Below are 18229 nucleotides of genomic sequence, written 5' to 3' on the forward strand. Positions count from 1 at the left end.
TGAAAGAAAAAATTTACCAGTTAGAGCGAGGGACACCATTTCTTATATTAGGTTTGAGAGATTGAGTTGACACTTTGGGAAATAATGCACGATGCATTCTGAAAGTAAAGCTTGTATGCACTCTCAGTCCAAAATTTGGACTGAGAGCAGCCTTGAAAACATTTCTTGTTTTCAAGAAATATTTTGAAAACATAGTCTTGTTTTGTTCCTTTATCCCTCTGCTACTAGTTTACTGTGTATACAATTGAAGTTGTAGTTCCGGTGTTATTGTGTACACAGTGGACAAATCTTTTACAGGTTTTTGGATGCGTATAAAACAGCAAGCAGTACTTGAATTCTTAAGCACAAAATTGAGAAAGTGCTATTGAATGTTCCTGCTGACAGCAAGCATTTTATTGTCAAGCAGCTGTCGATATGAATGCTATATTGTTGGGTATGAGAAACAAGAAATAGTGATGGCAAAGTCAATATTAATGACTAACCATTAGGGGGCGGCCGAAAAGCTAATTTCCATAAGTAGAAACTGATCATTTAATCAGAGAAAGTTTGTATCAAGTCATATCAATAGCATGAGTCAGTCTAATCATTACAGAATTGATATACGAGGCTGGAAGTTTGTCACAAATTGCTTTACATTACTAGAGAAAAAGCAATTTTTTGGATTTTTTCCACTCCAAAATTGTGAACGAGGAAAGTGGAGACAAAATTAATTGCGGCAATCCCTTGATATACGCAGCAAGAGTTTTGATTAACGTGCCTTTAACCCTGCAGAGCTCGCAGCTGATCTGACAGATACGTGCAGTTTAATTAATATATATAAATATTCTTACACAATTCAGTGTATAGCTTGGAGGTCATGAGTAGCTGTGCATTCATATGTTACGAGTGATATTCCAAACTTTTTTTTGCTGTCAGTTTGGTTTAACACATGTCACATAAAGGCTTGTGATAATTGATAGTAAATTGTATCTGAGAGATACCACGACTTCCGATGTCAGTATAGTATGGTTTAGTTGTTTTTTTTTTTTTTTATTCTTTGTTCAATAATTTCTAGATTGTAACTGAAAATAAATAAACCATCATATATTACTGAAATAGAGAGCCAAAGCTTATTTATCATACATGTCCTCTAGGAGATGTGCTTTACATTATGGAAAATACTAAGTAAAGTGATCTGGAGCTTACCCCACCTTTACTACGAGTTGCCCATAAGGTTGCTTATGCTTGCATCTGCCGAAACTTTTAGTTTCTATGTATTTGGCACGAAATTCTTGTAGTTTCTATATTCGGCTATGAAATAATGTTGGATTCAATATCCACTTAATTTGTACCATCTTGTATTATATTTGCAGTGTTTTTTCTTTATGTTTTATTACTTGTTATCGTAGAATTTATGGCAATAAGAAAAAAACTAAAACTCATCAAACGACTCTTGATAAATTCTTTTGATAAAAAAATTGCAGTAAATAATGTAGGCACAAGTATTTAGTAAACATTTACTTTGCATTCATTTTTTATCTTTCCTAAGAGAGTACTATATAAAATGAATTATTAATACAGTAATCGATCATGGACGAATTGTAATTTTTACCATTGATTATTAGATTTGATTTATGCTGTAACATTGAATGATTAATTAACCGTGTTAATCAAGGGATACCTTGATTAACACGGTTGAAACGGATGAATAAATTCACAAGCTATATAAAGACCTTGAAGTTGAAACAATGAATTACTATAAATTTAGCTGAGGACCAGCCATTGCTTTTGTAATGTGATAACATGGGGCTGTACGTAAGGGTCTTTGTTGAAGCAAACACACTTACATATCAGATATCTGGTTATTTCCTAAAATAAAAGTAGTAGATCAATGCAGAGATGGCAAATGACTCAGTGGAAAAAATGTTCTGAAAGAAAGCAAGGAACATTGCTTTGAGAAATAGTATATGAAAAGAAAGTGACCCTAATGAAAAGACCTTAAACTATTAAACTTAAAAAAAATTCATTGCTATATTTCGTTTGAGTGGAGTGACTTCCTGAAGGAGGTATTATTTTCAGAACACCCCTTGTACAGAAAGTCATGAGAAATTCACAGCATGAATAGGTATTGAAATAATTAGGATTCTAAACAAAAAAAAGTTCACCTTTATTATTATTACTATTACTATTATTACGGGCAACTCCAGGGAGTCATTGGACTCATCGAGGGAGGCCCCAAATCATATTCATCACAACTATTTGACATTCATACAGTATCTATCATACCTCGCCTTAAACTCATTCACTGTCACAGCATCCACCACAGACTCAGGGAGCGCATTCCACTCATTCACCACTCTAAAAGTAAAGAACCCAGCTCTAACACCTTTACTAACCACACTTTTGCCCAGTTTCCATGGATGTCCCCTAGTCCTCCCACAACCAGCCCTGTTCTCAAAAATATCTTCTGAATTAATTTTATAGAAACCCTTCAGTAATTTGAATGTCTCGATCATATCTCCCCTCCTCCGCCTATCAACCAATTTTTGCAAACCACAAATCCTCAACCTGTTCTCATACGGTTCGTTCCACAGACCTGCTATCATCTTGGTCACTCGCCTCTGGATCCTCTCCTCCACCTCCCCATCAAGAAGAAACCTAGGTGACCAAATCTGAGCACAGTAGTCTAGATGGGGTCTTATCAAGGCTCGATACAGAGGAACAATAACCTGCTTGTCTCTGCTTGTCATCGTATTCTTCAGCAACCAAGTGATTTGATGAGCTGTTTTGGTCACTTTTGCAATGCGTCCCCTAAATTTCAATTCCTTATCTACCAACACTCCTAAATCTCGTGCCTCATCAATTTCCTGGAGCACGGTTCCACCAATGCAGTAAACTGCTGCCAATCTTTTCACCCCAAAATGCATAACCTTACATTTTGCCACATTAAACTGACATCCATTCTCCTTAGCCCAGACCTCCAATCTATCCAAATCATCCTGCAAAATTTTGACGTCGTCTGCATTCACTATTGCCCTACCCAACTTCGCATCATCTGCAAACAAATGAACTGTTCCTCTCAGATCATTTCCTATATCATTTATGAACAAATTAAACAGCAGTGGTCCAAGAACAGATCCTTGTGGCACACCACTAGTCACAGGCCGTCTTGTGGACTCTACTCCCGAGTAAACCACTCTGATATCTCTCCGTCAACCACCCTCCTATCCATCTCACCAACCCTATGTCCATTCCCATATGCTGCAATTTACTGATTAGAATTCCATGTGGAATCCTGTCAAAGGCCTTGGCAAGGTCCAGTAGAATCACCGTAAACCCATTACCCTTATCCAGTTCAGCCGTCACTGTGTTATAATACGTGAGCAAGTTACTGAGGCATGACCTACCCTTCACAAAACCATGCTGTCCCCGATACAGTATCCCATTTTCTTCTATCCAATCTTGTATTTTCCTCTTGACTATTTTCTCTAAAACCTTGACAATGATTCCTGATATGCTAATCGGTCGGTAATTTACTACAGCAGTCTTGGAACCACCTTTATGCAGTGGAACTATTTTCCCCTTTTTCCACCCGCTCGGGACTAACCCAGACCCGAGACTCAAATTAAACAAAATGGTCAAGGGTACTGACAATTCTTTAGCTGCTTCTCGTACAACACGAGCTGGTATACCATCCAATCCCACAGATGTATTGACATTGAGGTTATGCAATAGACTACTCACCTCCACTTCATTAACCACAATTCCCGTATAATCTACTGGTTTATTCGTTTCTGCAATGTCACCACCTGGATGATATACTTTTGCAAAGTGCTCACTCAGTAACTCAATTATCTCAACTGATTCAGTTACCTCCCTACCATCGGCATTCTTTAAAATCAATCTGCCATGTACATTTTTCCTTTTACTAGCTACATATCTAAAAAACTGTTTAGGATTCTCTTTAGCCTGCATGGCCAATGTTCTTTCGTAATCCTTTTTTGCTTTTCTTACCACACTCGTCACCCTTCTGGCCTGTGCTTTATACCGTTCATGTGCCTGCCGGTCACCCTTCTCCTTAAATTCCCTCCATTATTTTTTCCTTTTTTTGCAACTCAAGCTTAATGGTGTTATTCATCCATTTAACCCCTACTTGATTTATTATTCGGACTCTAGGTATACAGTCAGCCATTGCTTCATGCAAGCACTTCTTAACTACCTCCAATGCACTATCAACTTCTAGTCCTTGCAGTTGTACATGCCATGGCACTGAACCAATCAAACTCCTAAGCTTGTCATACTTTCCAGCCCGATAATTCCACATGTACCCTGTCTTAATTGAAAATTCTACACCTTTAGCCACCTCCCAAGTTAAGACCCTATGATCACTCTCACCGATTGGTGGCAATGTGGTCATATTTGTTACAGCCAAATCCTCAGATGTAATTACTAGGTCAAGCACTCTCTGACCCCTAGTATTTTCCATTACATGCTGTCGCAGATAGTTATCCCTTAATAACCGCATAAAATCCAGTTCCTTCCTCCCGTGTGTTCTCTCCTCACTCCAATCAATGCGACCATAGTTGAAATCTCCCATAATAATCACCCTCCTTCCACCCATTTCTTCTATTTGCTTGTGCATACTGTCACCACCATCTTTTCCATCACCTGGTCTATAGCAGCACCCAATTGTATATTTAGTTCTGCTAGCCACAATCTCACACCAAATGGCCTCAAATGTGCTCTTTTCTCTATCCTGCAATTCAACTTCTATTCTCCTTGGCTGGAGCTCATCAGCTATCATCAACAATACTCCTCCCCCCATTTTATTCTCTCTGTCATTCCTGAACACACTATACCCATCACATTCAATCCCACTAGTTATATCATCTACAGTCAGCCATGTTTCACTAATACCTATAACCTGTGGTCTGGAAGTGCCAACCATGGCCAAAAACTCTTCCTTCTTGTTCCTAATACTCCTAGTATTAGTGTACATGAATTTAAGACCCCCATTTGCCCCAACCCTACCTTGATGCCTTATATTAACTATCCCACTCAGATTTGTTGTCCTTATTTGCTCTGGCATATTATATTCATTCTTACATTCAACTGCCTCCATAAGGACTGTATCTCTACTCCCCCCCCTAACAAATCTAGTTTCCCTGAATTTGCACATCCACTACATACAGCAACACTTTCTCAAGTCTTCTTACACCGTAACCATTCAAATGCAAGCCATCCATCTTATATAGATCCTTTCGCCCATCAAACTCACTCCACACATCCACAAATTCCACACCACTCGTCAAAACCCACGCATAAAGTCATTTGCAATTATAGCCCTCCTTTTAAACATTTCACTGTCATACCGTGGCAAAAGACTAATCATTCTAACTCTCTCACTCTTTTCTTTTGCTACCTCAAACAATTCATTCAGGTCTTCTATCATTTCCATTTTATCTCCTTTCAAATCATTCGTACCTGCCACAACAATCATTTCTTTCACCCTTTCCTTTTGCTCTCTAATAGACGCAGTTACGTCCTTTATGGTCGCACCAGGTTGGTACGATTTTGTCAAATCCTCTACTAACACACCTCGTACTAACGAGTCTCCATACAGCACTCTATACTTCATTTTGTTCATGTTCACATTCATACGTCTATTTTTCCTGTCATACCTTTTATTATTGGTTGGTTCATTCAGTCTACTTTTGTTCATGCACTCTAGCTGCTGTTTTGCTCTTTCTATCGCACTATTCAACAACGCGATCTCACTCAATGCATCTATCTCATCTTTTTTGTTCTCTAAGAAATCATTTATACTATCATTCACACTTTCTACATTCACACTCTCACAATTTTCATGTACAACCTTGCCGTTTCTTGTCATATCCCTGTTTTCTTCATTCTGAAGGTTGACAAAAATATCACACTCACGATCCGAAATACACTTCAATTCCGCATTCTCCCTACATTTTCTACACACATTCAATCCTTTATTATCATCTAACCACACTCCGACCGCACTCCGCAAAGCGTACATTTCACAGCTAGTACACTGACTCATTTCTTTTATGCTACCGTTCTTTGATAACGATGGCGAACCTTCATTACTGGCCGCCATTTTCCTTCGCACAGGTGCCATACTATCTGTGACGTGTTTTGTCAAATTATACCCTAATCTTTAATAATTATTCAATTAATAAATAAGAGGAAAAAAAGTACAAACATCAGAACATTTAAGTACTAAATATAATTAAATAAAATGAAATATAACTAAATACAGTAACTTAGCTTCGTTTTGTCTTCCACCGTTACGCGTTCGATTCCGACGGTACCAAAATATATTATATCGCGACAGCAACTAACTTCCAAAAAACAACCACTGAAGTACACTCGTATTCAGAGAAACAATTTAGCACTCAAAAACGTAGAAAAATGGGGAAAAAGCGAACTATTCACCGATTAAAAATCACTTCCTTCTGCACAGCTCAAATTCACCGCCACGTGCTACGGCGACGCTAGATTTATAACTAAAGTTTTTTTAGATTAGAAAATTCAGAGTCTAATTTGCAATAATGAAGTAATTCCTGAAATAAAGAGCCCAAAGGCTTCACTTTGGTGATGCAAAATTATATAAATTAAGTGGATATTAAATCCTACATTATTTCAAAGCCGAATACAGAAACTACAAAAGTGCTGAATATAGTTAAAAACTATAAAAGTTTCGGCGAAGTTTGACCAGAGAGCTTATGGGAATATGCTCACTGCCATATATACATAGTATGGCACCATACACTCGCTGCCATACATAGTATGGCGGCGAGTGCATTCCCGTAAGCTCTCTGGTCAAACTTCGCCAAAACTTTCATAGTTTTTAATACCGTATTTTTCAATAGATAACGCGTACCCCCAACATTTTCATCACTCCTTTTGATAATCGCATGCGGCAACTAGTGGTAGAGTTAGGAAGTACAGGCAGAGGACGGAGGAATTCTTTAAAAACACGTGCGTTGCTAGTAGCAGTGGTTGATTATTCCGTACATCCTGTTTTAAATATTTCATAAAGTAAATCATTATATGTTTATATTTTGTTATAGATCTGAATTACCAATGGAAGACAGAAGTACTTCTCAGAGAAAATCTTACACAGCGCAGTTCAAACTTGAAGTGGTAGAAGTAGCAAAGGAAAAAGGGAAGCTGGTGTTCGTGAATGGCGAAAGGCTGAAACAGTCCTGAAATGTTTACATACAAGGAAACGTGCTATAAGGTTTAGAAGGTGCTTGTGACTAACCATAGAAAAAAAAAACTGTTTGATTGGGTTGTTAGTGAAAGAGCTACAGGTATGAGAATATCTACTGTCCGTGTGTTGTAGGAATCGGAAAGAATTGTGAAAAAGGATATTATAAAGGATTTCAAGGCCTACCCATCTTGGGTTTTTGGATTTATGAAGAAAAACAATTCAAGCGTGCTCTCCTCTGCTAGTGTTGGACAAAATTTGCCGTGTGACTGGGAAGCAAAAGTAGCTAAATTTCGTTTGTTTCTGAGAGAAAATTTGTGTGGGGTTGATGCTTGTCACTTTGGGAATATGGATGAGGTTCTCATAAGTTTTGATATGCCTAGTTCTAGGACTGTGAATCTGAAGGGAGCAAAAGAGGTTTCAGTTGCTACAACAGGGCACGAAAGGTCTAACTTTACTGTGGTTTTCTGTGTAACTGCAGATGGTTCCAAACTGCTACCGATGGTGATTTTCAAAAGAAAGACTGTTCCAAAAGGTTGTGATTCCAAAGATATTATTGCTACTGCTAATGATAATGGTTGGATAAATTTCGAGGTTATGAAATTTTGGTTGGAGAATGTGTGACGAAAGAGAAAAATGGCATTTTTCAACCCAAAATCTTTGTTAGTGTTGGATTCGTGTAGGGCACACATGACAGCAGAAGTTAAAACAATTGTAAGTATTCCAAACTGGCCATCTTTCCAGGTGGTTTAACAAAAAAACTCCAACCCCTTGATCTTGCAGTAAATAAATCATTCAAAGACAATTTGCAGGCTAAGTGGGAAGACTGGATGATGAATGACATCCATGAATATAACAAAACAGGGTAGATAAAAAGAGCGTCATATAAAGATATAGTTACATGGATTGTAGAAAGTTGGGCTGCTGTAGGTGAAAACTGTGTTAGAAATGGTTTCATTAAAGCACAAGGGAATGCAGTGGTGTCCGGTGACAATGATTATGAAGCTGAAGAAATACCAAACGAAATTTTTAACGCAATTGATTCTTTCAATATTGAGTCTGATGAAGAATTTTTTGGATTTGAATAGTGTAATGTTCAATAAATATTAAGTAATACTTCTACCTTAGTTTTATAATAAATTTAGTTTAATTCTTTATCCAAGTGTGAGCAAACAAAGTTTGCACCTGAAAATATCTTCAGGACTGAGGCAAGGTGGTGCATCTGTTGACAACTCGTAGCAAAGGTGGACCAAGCTCTCATCACTCCTTGTCTCAGTATCTCCCACCATGCAAAGCACATCTCCTTGCAGACATGTATAATGCTATGCATTAATGGAAGGGCCACTACCCAGACCGGTTTCGACCTTTATTGAGGTCTCGTCAGTGGAAGACAGACCCAGAAGTGGTGATACCAAGGCAGAAGCAATATTCGGCCTGAAACTTTTATAGTGTTTGTATTCAGCTTTGAAATAATGTAGGATTTAATATATCCACTTAATTTATATAATGAAGTAATTCATTATCGCAGAAAGTTCACTAAGGCGATAGCTGTGATTTTTTTATTATATTCATGTGGAATTCCCCCCATTCCTCGACCCACCCTTAGGAATGGTTGAGCCCTCCTAATGAGGGAATTTTGCTAAGTAGAATCAATTCTGTTGTAATAATGCATGGACAAATCAGCTTGTTCAGATGGAATTCTCTTCTTACAAATAGTATTAGAAAGATGACTGCCAATTTGTTGGAATCTGTTACTTTACCTCCATTCCTCCTGACAACAAATAACTTTTGTTTTGCCAGAATGAAACCTTTAGGCTCTTTATTTCTGCAATTTACTTATGCACCTTTCTGATGTGAGATGATTGTTGTGATTAGACAGAGGGTTTCTGCCTGGTCTCTGATGAGAACCAGCAGTTCAGAACAGCTGTCAGGCCAGTGAAATCTAAATGTACTAATTAAAAGCAAATATATGGGCTCATGGGCTGAATTCATGTGTCTTTTAAATAGGGATGCACCAAATATTCAGGTTTGCTTCACTATTTGACTAATTTGGTCTGTTTTATGGATATTTGGCTTTAGCAGAATCAGTAGAAAGATTCAGTATTTGGCCAGCTGAAGCAGAAAATTCCTGTTAAATGCAACATAATGAATTGGGAAAAGCTTCCCCTTCTCTTGTGTCACTTCATACAAATGTTTGTTGCATTTGCTATTGGCACTTTGATGTTTTTATTTTAGTTTATATTATGAAGTATTAAAATTTGTCTTAAAACATTTGGAAGTTTTATGATTTATGTAAGGATTCAAACTAAAGGCTTGTGTAGCTGAGTGATAGTGACACTCACATCCTCTGCACTAGGCTGACTGGAGGAACTTTTTCTAAGCCTATCTTCGACCAGTTCCTGAGTTAATCGATCTCCGGCACGGGTAAGTGTTTTTTTTTTTTTTTTTTACCCTAGATACTTGAGTTTTTCGTCCTGTAAACTTGAGAAAATCAACCGTAGAATCCACATTATTTCAGACAGTAACATATTCTGTTAGGGTCAGGTAGCAAGAGATGGCAGCACTTATTTGCCCGTGTCTTCATCAGTGGCGGCTTATAATTAGTGATAGTCATAGGCCAGATATCTCTGATCGGCTGCTGGTGGAAATTGAACTGCCCACTCAGTCTCCAAAATAGAATAAAAGGCATTAGTTGATTTTTTTTTTTTAAGTGTGCAAAATGTAAAATATGCAAACAACAAAATATCTGGGTGACACAGGAAAAAGAAAGTACACATCTATGATTAATCATGTAAAAATGCAAGTATGGAATGAATATGGAAAACAAAATGAAACTGAACTTTCAAATCACAATGCAAGAACAAATAAGCTGTCAAAATTGAAAGTAAAAGATACCAACAATTAGATAACAACAAATGTTATCTAATTTTTTAAAAAAAAAAAATAATGAAAATCTTAATTTTTAAAAAATGTATCACAATAAGATTTTTAGATAACCATACAAACTACATTTTTCTGGAATATATATATTACTGAGATATGAGCTAACCTGTTTGGCTGAGTGGTTTGTGTGCCCGCTCTCCAACCAACAGGTTGTGGGTTTCGAATCCCAATGCAAGCATGGATGTTTGTGATTGTCATTCCCTGTATACTGCTACAACCTTTTGATATGACACAGTATGACCTTTGCTCTCCTTGTGCCATTAAAAAAAAAAATAAATCATCATAAATAAAATCTGAGTTCTAAGTTTCATTGACAGTAAACAGTCAAATGCGTAGAGTTCCATAGAAATGATATTTAAAAATAATGGTTCCATTTTATAGTCCTGACTTATTAAGGGTCAAAGCTGTATAACTGAGAGGAGACCTCCACATAGCGACCTCCACTTTAAAGGAATGCAGAGAACCGACCAGGGCTTCTGACCTAATGTCCAATCCTCACCTTCTCGTGGTGCACCCTTTTGGGTATCTACTTGGATACTGAACGAACGAGGATGGGCTGGCAATTTGGGATTTAGCCGACCAAATTGTATTCTTATTGGTTAAACCAAAATAAAAAATGATGGTATGACATGACAAAATTTCATGCTGGCTGGGGCGTCGCCTGGTTAAACAAGGCCCCCGTTGTTTTTGCCAGGGAACCAGGGTGAACAGCGAAAAGTCAGCTACTGGAACAAATCTGAAAACACACCCCAACTCAACATCACCAGAGTTAAAGATCGGTACTATCAACATAAGAAGCCTGAATGGCAAAGAAATGGAGCTAGCTGAGGAATTAGATAATTACCAGATCGACATAATAGGGGTGACTGAAACAAAAAAGACAAAAACTGGTGAGAGCTTTCTGAGCAATAAATACAAAATGTTATATTCAGGCAATGACAATCAAGGAAAAGAAGGAGTAGCCATAGTATTCAACACAAAATACGAGGCTAATCTTCTTGAATGGCAATCAGTCTCAAGTAGAGTAATGTGGGCAAATATGAGCATGGGGAACTGGACAATGAGACTTATTTGTGCCTATAGTCCCACAGAAGGTTCTACTAAAGTAGAAGTGGAGGAATTTTTTGAGGCTTTAGAAAAAGCAACTGACACAATGAAAAAGGAAAAGTTGGTCCTTGTTGGGGATCTAAATAGCAGAATAGGAAATGATTGTGAGACATACAAAAATATTTTGGGAAAATTTGGAGAAAAGAGCAAAGCTAATAATAATGGCAAATATCTGTTGGATTTCTGCTCAGGACATGGACTGGTTATTACTAACACCATGTTCCAACATAAAAATGTGCACAAATTCACATGGAGAGAAGAGGCAAGGAATAAGAAAAGTCTCATTGACTATGTTATTGTTGATAGTGATGCTTTCTCCTTGGTGCGGGACACCAGAGTGTACAGAGGATTTGAAATTGGAAGTGATCACTATTTAGTCTTGAGCAGGATAAAATTGAATTTCATATTGAAAAGAATAACATGTAAGAAAGTTTTAAAGCGAATAAAAGTTGAGCAGCTCTCAGATGTGAACTGTAGACTAAAATACACAAAGATTATTGAAGAAAAAATGAAAGAGTTTGAGAACAGGAATCAAACCTTGGAGGTTCAGTGGCAAACTCTGAAAAAAACATTGATTGATTCTGCCAGAGAGGCATGTGGTGAGGTTGTCTGCAAGGATAAAAAAAATCTGAACTCCCTGGTGGACACAGGAAGTTAAAGAGGCAGTGAAGGAAAAGAAGAAAGGATATCAAAAGTTCCTGTCAATAAGTCAGCTTGTGCTCTTAGAGAATACAGAGACAAATGCAAGAATGCTAAATACTGTGTAAAACTAGCTAAACAAAAGTCATGGGTGGACTTTGGCAAGAATATAGAAAATAAATATCAAGAAGGTGGCAAAATATTCTGGAGGTTGTTGAAGAAGCTTAGGAATGGAGGAAAGAGTGCTGTAAAAGGAGTTAGAGATGATAAAGGTGACATGAAAATGGGAGAAAAAGATATCCTTGAAGTATGGAGTAATTACTTTGAAAAACTGCTAAATGTACAAGCAGTGACGACAGCACAGTGGTAAAAATCACTGACCAGGCATGCAGGCAGGAATACATATCCATACTTAAAGTAGAAAAAGCCATCAAATGCTTGAAATGTGGAAAGGCAGCTGGAGTAGATGATATTCGACCAGAATTGCTGAAGTATGGTGCTATAAGAGTCTTACAGTGTCTGCACTGCATAGTTCAGAAAGCCTGGACAGAGGGACGAATTCCTGATGATTGGAGTAGAGCTCTCATAGTACCCATATATATAAAAAGGGAAATAAAACTAAATGTGAGAATTACAGAGGTATTTCCCTACTGAGTGTTCCTGGCAAGATCTATGCAAGTATACTTGAGAAACGGTTGAGAAGAATTGTGGAAGAAAAGCTTGGTGAAGAACAAGCTGGATTCAGGCCAAACAGAGGCTGTCATGAACAGATCTTTACTTTACGACAAATAGTCCAGAAAGCATGGGAATATAACAAAGATCTGTATTTAAGTTTTGTCGATTTGCAAAAGGCATACAGTTATATGGTGTCAGTGGGTCATTATATCAAGCAATACTTAGTCTTTATTTGAGTTGTAAGTCAGCAGTTAGAATTGAAGGAAGTACAGGAAGATGGTTTAATGTTAAATCTGGTGTGAGACAAGGATGTACATTATCCCCTCTGTTATTCATTATCTATATGGACCACATTATGAAGGAAAGTGGTATTAAACATGATATCAAAATTGGAGATGTTAATGTCAGCTCTTTGCTTTATGCGGATGATGTTATACTTCTAAATAAATCTGCTACAAGTCTGCAAGATTCTCTGACTAAATTGAATAGCTGTTGTAATAGATATGGCATGAAGATCAGCAATAAAAAGACAAAGACAATGAAAATAGGCAGAATCATTGATTCTGCCTATTTTCATTGTCTTTGTCTGTGTCATGTCAACTGTGTTGTGAATGGAGAACCTGTGGAACAAGTAAAACATTTCATCTACTAAGGCACGATTTTTACTGAGGATGGTAAATTAAATATAGAAATAGACAACAGAATCAGCAAAGCTGGTATGGTGGGAAGTCAATTGAATAAATTCATATGGAATAAGAGAGAAATTAGTCGGAACACTAAATTAGCTGTATACAAGACAGTGTTCAAACCAGTTTTAACTTATGGATCTGAGAGCTGGGGCAGAAGTAAAACACTTCACCAAAGACTAGAGACCGCAGAAATGAGAGTCCTGAGAAAGATTAGAGGCGTGAACAGATGGCATCAATGGCAATATCATATTAAAAACGAGGATATTAGAAAAGAACGACATTGTCAGCATCCAGGAATGTGTTAGCAGAGCTAATCTCAGGTGGTATGGTCACTTAAACAGAATGGGCGAGGAAAAATTAGCAAAAACAAGTTTTTTCTGCCAGGTTGGCAGCAAAACGACCCAGAGGAAGACCAAGATATAGGTGGATTGATACGGTACAAAGTGCCTTAGACGATAGAAATATAAGATCTGATAATGTGGAGTCTTGATAAGTAACAGATTGATTTGGAGGAAAATTGTAGATAGGCAGTTAGTAATGATGTAATTTTTTCCATGTAGTACTATCATATCCTGTACACCCCCTTGAGGGTACATGGCAGGAATTTGATGATGATGATGACTTATAATAAGCTTACAACCTTTTATTGATGGAATTTGCCTAAAATATAAATATTGTGAGGGAAGTCTACTTTAAAAAAATAATATAATAATAATGTTTAGCAAAGAAAGAGCCATATGCTGGCCTGGTTGGCTGAGTGGTTAGCGTATCCGCTCTCCAGCCAAAAGGCTGCAGGTTCAAGTCCCGCTTTGGCATGGATGTTTGTGATTGTCTGTGAAAGTACTAGTGGTGGTAGTTGGCTCTGGTGTTAGATGATGAAGATTGGAGTAGAGGAGAGATATAGAGTAGATGCCCTCCCTCGATGAGTCTGTACTCCCTGGAAGTGTGATGTAATAATAATAATAATATGGCTTATTTTGTAAATAGGTTTGGCCTACACTTTGGTTTTGCAGCCACTTTCTGTGGAATGAATGGTTCTCACTCTTCAGTCAGTATCAGTAGGTCATAGGTAGAATCCATTCAGGACATGTATGTTTCTGACTATCTTTGGGTAGCAGAATGAATTTCATTGCTTGGTGTGAAGTCATTTTCTTGCTTATTGGAGGTGTGAGGTTCTTTGAAAAAAAAGTTCCATGGATGGTCTCTAGAGCAGGTTTCTGGACTGTCTGATCCTTACTCCACCTACAGTACTAATGTACAGTAGTTTTATAGTCATTTATGGATGAAATTCACCTAAAATATAATTTGTGAGAGATCTACTTTAATAAGAATAAACATGATCTGTAACTAGGTTAGACATATACTTTCTGAATGTTCATGTAACACCACACACATATAAAAGTACAGACGCTCCTTGACATACATAAGTAGACCATTCTGCTACTCTTTATGCAAGTCGGAATTTATGTAAGTCTGATTCAGATCTAGATCTGGTCTACCATCCATATCATAAGCAATTTTTCCATCTCCATTAGTGCGCCTTCACATTTTTTATTATTATGGTTGTTTTCATGCTGACTCTTCCTTTAGCATGTTCTTTTATACGCTAGGCATCCTTTACTATGGTATTTACTGTCAATACCGGAAGACCAAGTTCACATACTATATCTGATAAGCTTTGTCCATTTTTATATTTCTTTATTATCCGTAATTTCACCTCTAGATCAATTGTGGCACATTTGCAAGATGGTTCACATTTTGATTCAAGGGAAGGTTTACCACCAGGTTTTGTGAATAATATTTAGAAAAAATACCAAAAACATGAAAATAAGCACAACACATATAGTGTTGTCACAGCAAGAGACATACAGGAACTGAAAAGATGCAGCACATAGGCTGATCATCACCTTGTGTTTACCGTTTGCACATAAGTGTTGTAAATATTGTATATCTCATGAATTTCTTACATTAGTACAGATTTATATATCTCTGGATCTGTGTGTATGTTAGTATGAAAACATCCCCATTCTCTCTATATGATGGGTTCTAGATATGATTCTAACTGTTGCATTGATATTTGTGAGTCTTCAGGTGATACAAGGTTTTCGTTACTGTGAGACTTCCACTTCATAGTGGAAGCCTGAAGTGGTTTGAAAAGTTTCACATTTGGTCTTTAGGTGAAATTCCTGGATTTCTTAATCCTTAGTCAATCCAATGGTAATAAGCATACCATGTCACGAACCTTTCATGAGTGAGATTAACTTAAATATTTTTTATGTGAATTCCACATATTGTGCATTAGTATTGTGGGTGGGCTAAGGGTTAGATCAGTGATGGCGAACCTATGACACGTGTGTCAGCACTGACACACTTGAGGGTTTCAGATGACACACCTTGGATGTTGAAAAATATCGGTATTCTGATGAAAAAACTGCGATAAATCATGTAAGATCGCTCTCGGTTAAGGCGAAGGTGGGTTTGTTCATTGAAAGAACCTTCTACCAGTAGTCAGCAACAGAAAAGTCATTAAATGTAATGTAAGTTTGTAATTTCAGTTTATTAAATTAATTGTATAATATGAATTCATAGGTTTTATATCAATATCCTATTAAGTAAATAGCCTAATATGATATGTATAAGTCACCATCTTTGATTATGTAGTTACATTTATAATGCATGTATGCAAGTGGCACATCAACGTCAATATTTAAAGACACACCTGAGTAAAAAGGTTCACCATCACTGGGTTAGATACTCCAGAGACCAAATATGGAATTTTTTTAAGTTGCTTCAGGCCTCTAGTAAGCAGTGTGGTATTCCCACACTGGGCAATGCAATTCATTTCCTACCTAAAGACGTTCACAAACATCCATTCCTGCAGTGATTTGAATCCCTGACCTCTTAGTTGGTAAGCAGAGAGACAATCCTTTCAGCCATCAGCAGCATAGAATATGCCATAAATGTAGTGATGAATATGAATCAGATAAAAATTTTGCTGTTAACACATTTTGCAGCTGACTGTGACAGTTGCTCATGACAGCTCGCAAACCTGCCATCCTCTAGTCAGAGAATAAAATGGATCACATGAAACACCAGTATAGTGAGAGTTCTTCATTAGAAATAACACAATTCTTAGCCTTTGTGTTCCAAGGCTGCTTTAATTGACAGTTTCCCCACAGTCAGTCTTGTTTATTTCATATGTCCATTATCATTTGTACCTTAAATAACTTAAACACAACTGGAAAGTGTAAATTAGCTTTTAATATTTTTATGCTTTCGATTTTATTCCAATAGTGAAGATGTATTCTAATCATGATAAATGTCACTGCGGGACATTTATCATGATGTTCTATCTTGTTTCAGCTTATTATATTCTATATATTGTTGGCGAAAAGTATCAGTATAATATTATGTTTTAATAAAGTGATGTTTTGAGTTGTGTTGACAGTTCATTTCATTTGTAATTATGTCTGAGAACTGCTCTGAAAAGTATTGGCAATTTCATAAAAAAAGCAAGTAATTATTACTAGCAAAAAAAAAACAGAAATAAAAGAGCAGTAGCAGGTGGAAAATGAAGGAGCAGTTTTAGATGAGCTATGTGCATAGTTTAGAGGGGAGGGAAAGCATAAACATCCTTTGTCAACTAAAAGAATTCCAAAAGATACAAGTTTTTGGACAATATGTGATCTCTGAAAATTTGTCTCCTTTACTGTGTTTTCGTTTATGCCCACAAAACAACTCTAAGTGTATGATGCCAACAAGGATAGATTCTGTCAACTTATTTGTTACCGACAAAAGAATATTATGTTTAAGTAATTGTGAAGAACACATTGTCATTATAATCCACTTATTTCATTATAAGGCAAAGTTGATGCATTGCATTACACTAATATCCTTCAGAATATTTCCTTTTTGCTGAGAGGAGATGTACATAGTCTAGACCTCAGTGATATAAAACTACTACTAATTGAAGAAGGTTAAGAGTTTAGATTAGATATAAATGCAAAAAGGACCAAATTTATGAAAATTTCAAAAGAAAACAGATCCGAGCCAGAAATATTCATAAACAATATGAAAATTGAACATACAACAGAATACAAGTATTTAGGCACCTACTTTCCTGCAGATAGAAAGCAAGATAAAGAAATAAAAATAAGAACAGCCATAGCTAAAGATGCCTTCTGGAAAAATAAAGATCTGCTCAGAAGTTAAGTGGGTAACGAGACAAAAAAAAGCATGATAAGAACATTGGTGTGGCCAGTTTTCACATATGGAAGTGAGACCTGGATATTCAAGAAGAGAGTAAGACAACAGATAATGGCATTTGAAATGTGGTGCTATAGGAGAGCTCTGAAAATCTCATGGACAGATTATGCAACAAATACAGATGTCCTACAGAGAATGAGAACACAGAGATCTTTATTACAGGAAATGATCCAGGGAAAGATGAGATTGGCAGGACATGTACTGAGAAGTTCAGCAGGACAGAGGATACTAACAGTTTTAGAAGGAAAAATTATGGGAAAAGGATCAAGAGGTAGAAAATGAAGGACATGGTTTGAAGACATAAGATCATGGACAGGATCACATGGCTTGCAGAAACAAAAAGGAAAGCCACCAACAGAGAGAACTGGAAGGACATGGTGCTGCATCCTTTCACTGAGGAAGCTACATGATGATGATGATGATCACAATATTGTTAATAGTGTGAAATTTAAGAAAATATATAAGAAACAGCATATCACTTTAATGATTGCAGCGCTAATACACATACAGTAATTGAAAGAACAATTACAGTTCTATACGAGAAGTTTGTTGACAAGCAAGTGTCGATTAATTGAAGTGGCATTATTTTGAAGGTTGGGCAAATATTAGATTACTATGTGGGGAAGGGGGGAGGGCTGTAAAGTTCTAATAATAACAAAAATGATATTAAAGCATTTGATATCATATT

General features: G+C 36.9%; 1 protein-coding gene across 1 annotated transcript in view; it reads left to right on the plus strand.

The window, feature by feature from the left end:
* Window positions 1-18229, plus strand: part of LOC150093652 (glycerophosphocholine cholinephosphodiesterase ENPP6-like) — a 92202-nt gene that overhangs the window by 72677 nt on the left and 1296 nt on the right. The gene's annotated exons all lie outside the window — the stretch shown is intronic.

This window comes from Typopeltis vanoorti, chromosome 23 (genome assembly GCF_054136105.1).
Source record: "Typopeltis vanoorti isolate ZY-2024b chromosome 23, IOZ_Tvanoo_1.0, whole genome shotgun sequence".
NCBI lineage: Eukaryota > Metazoa > Arthropoda > Arachnida > Uropygi > Thelyphonidae > Typopeltis > Typopeltis vanoorti.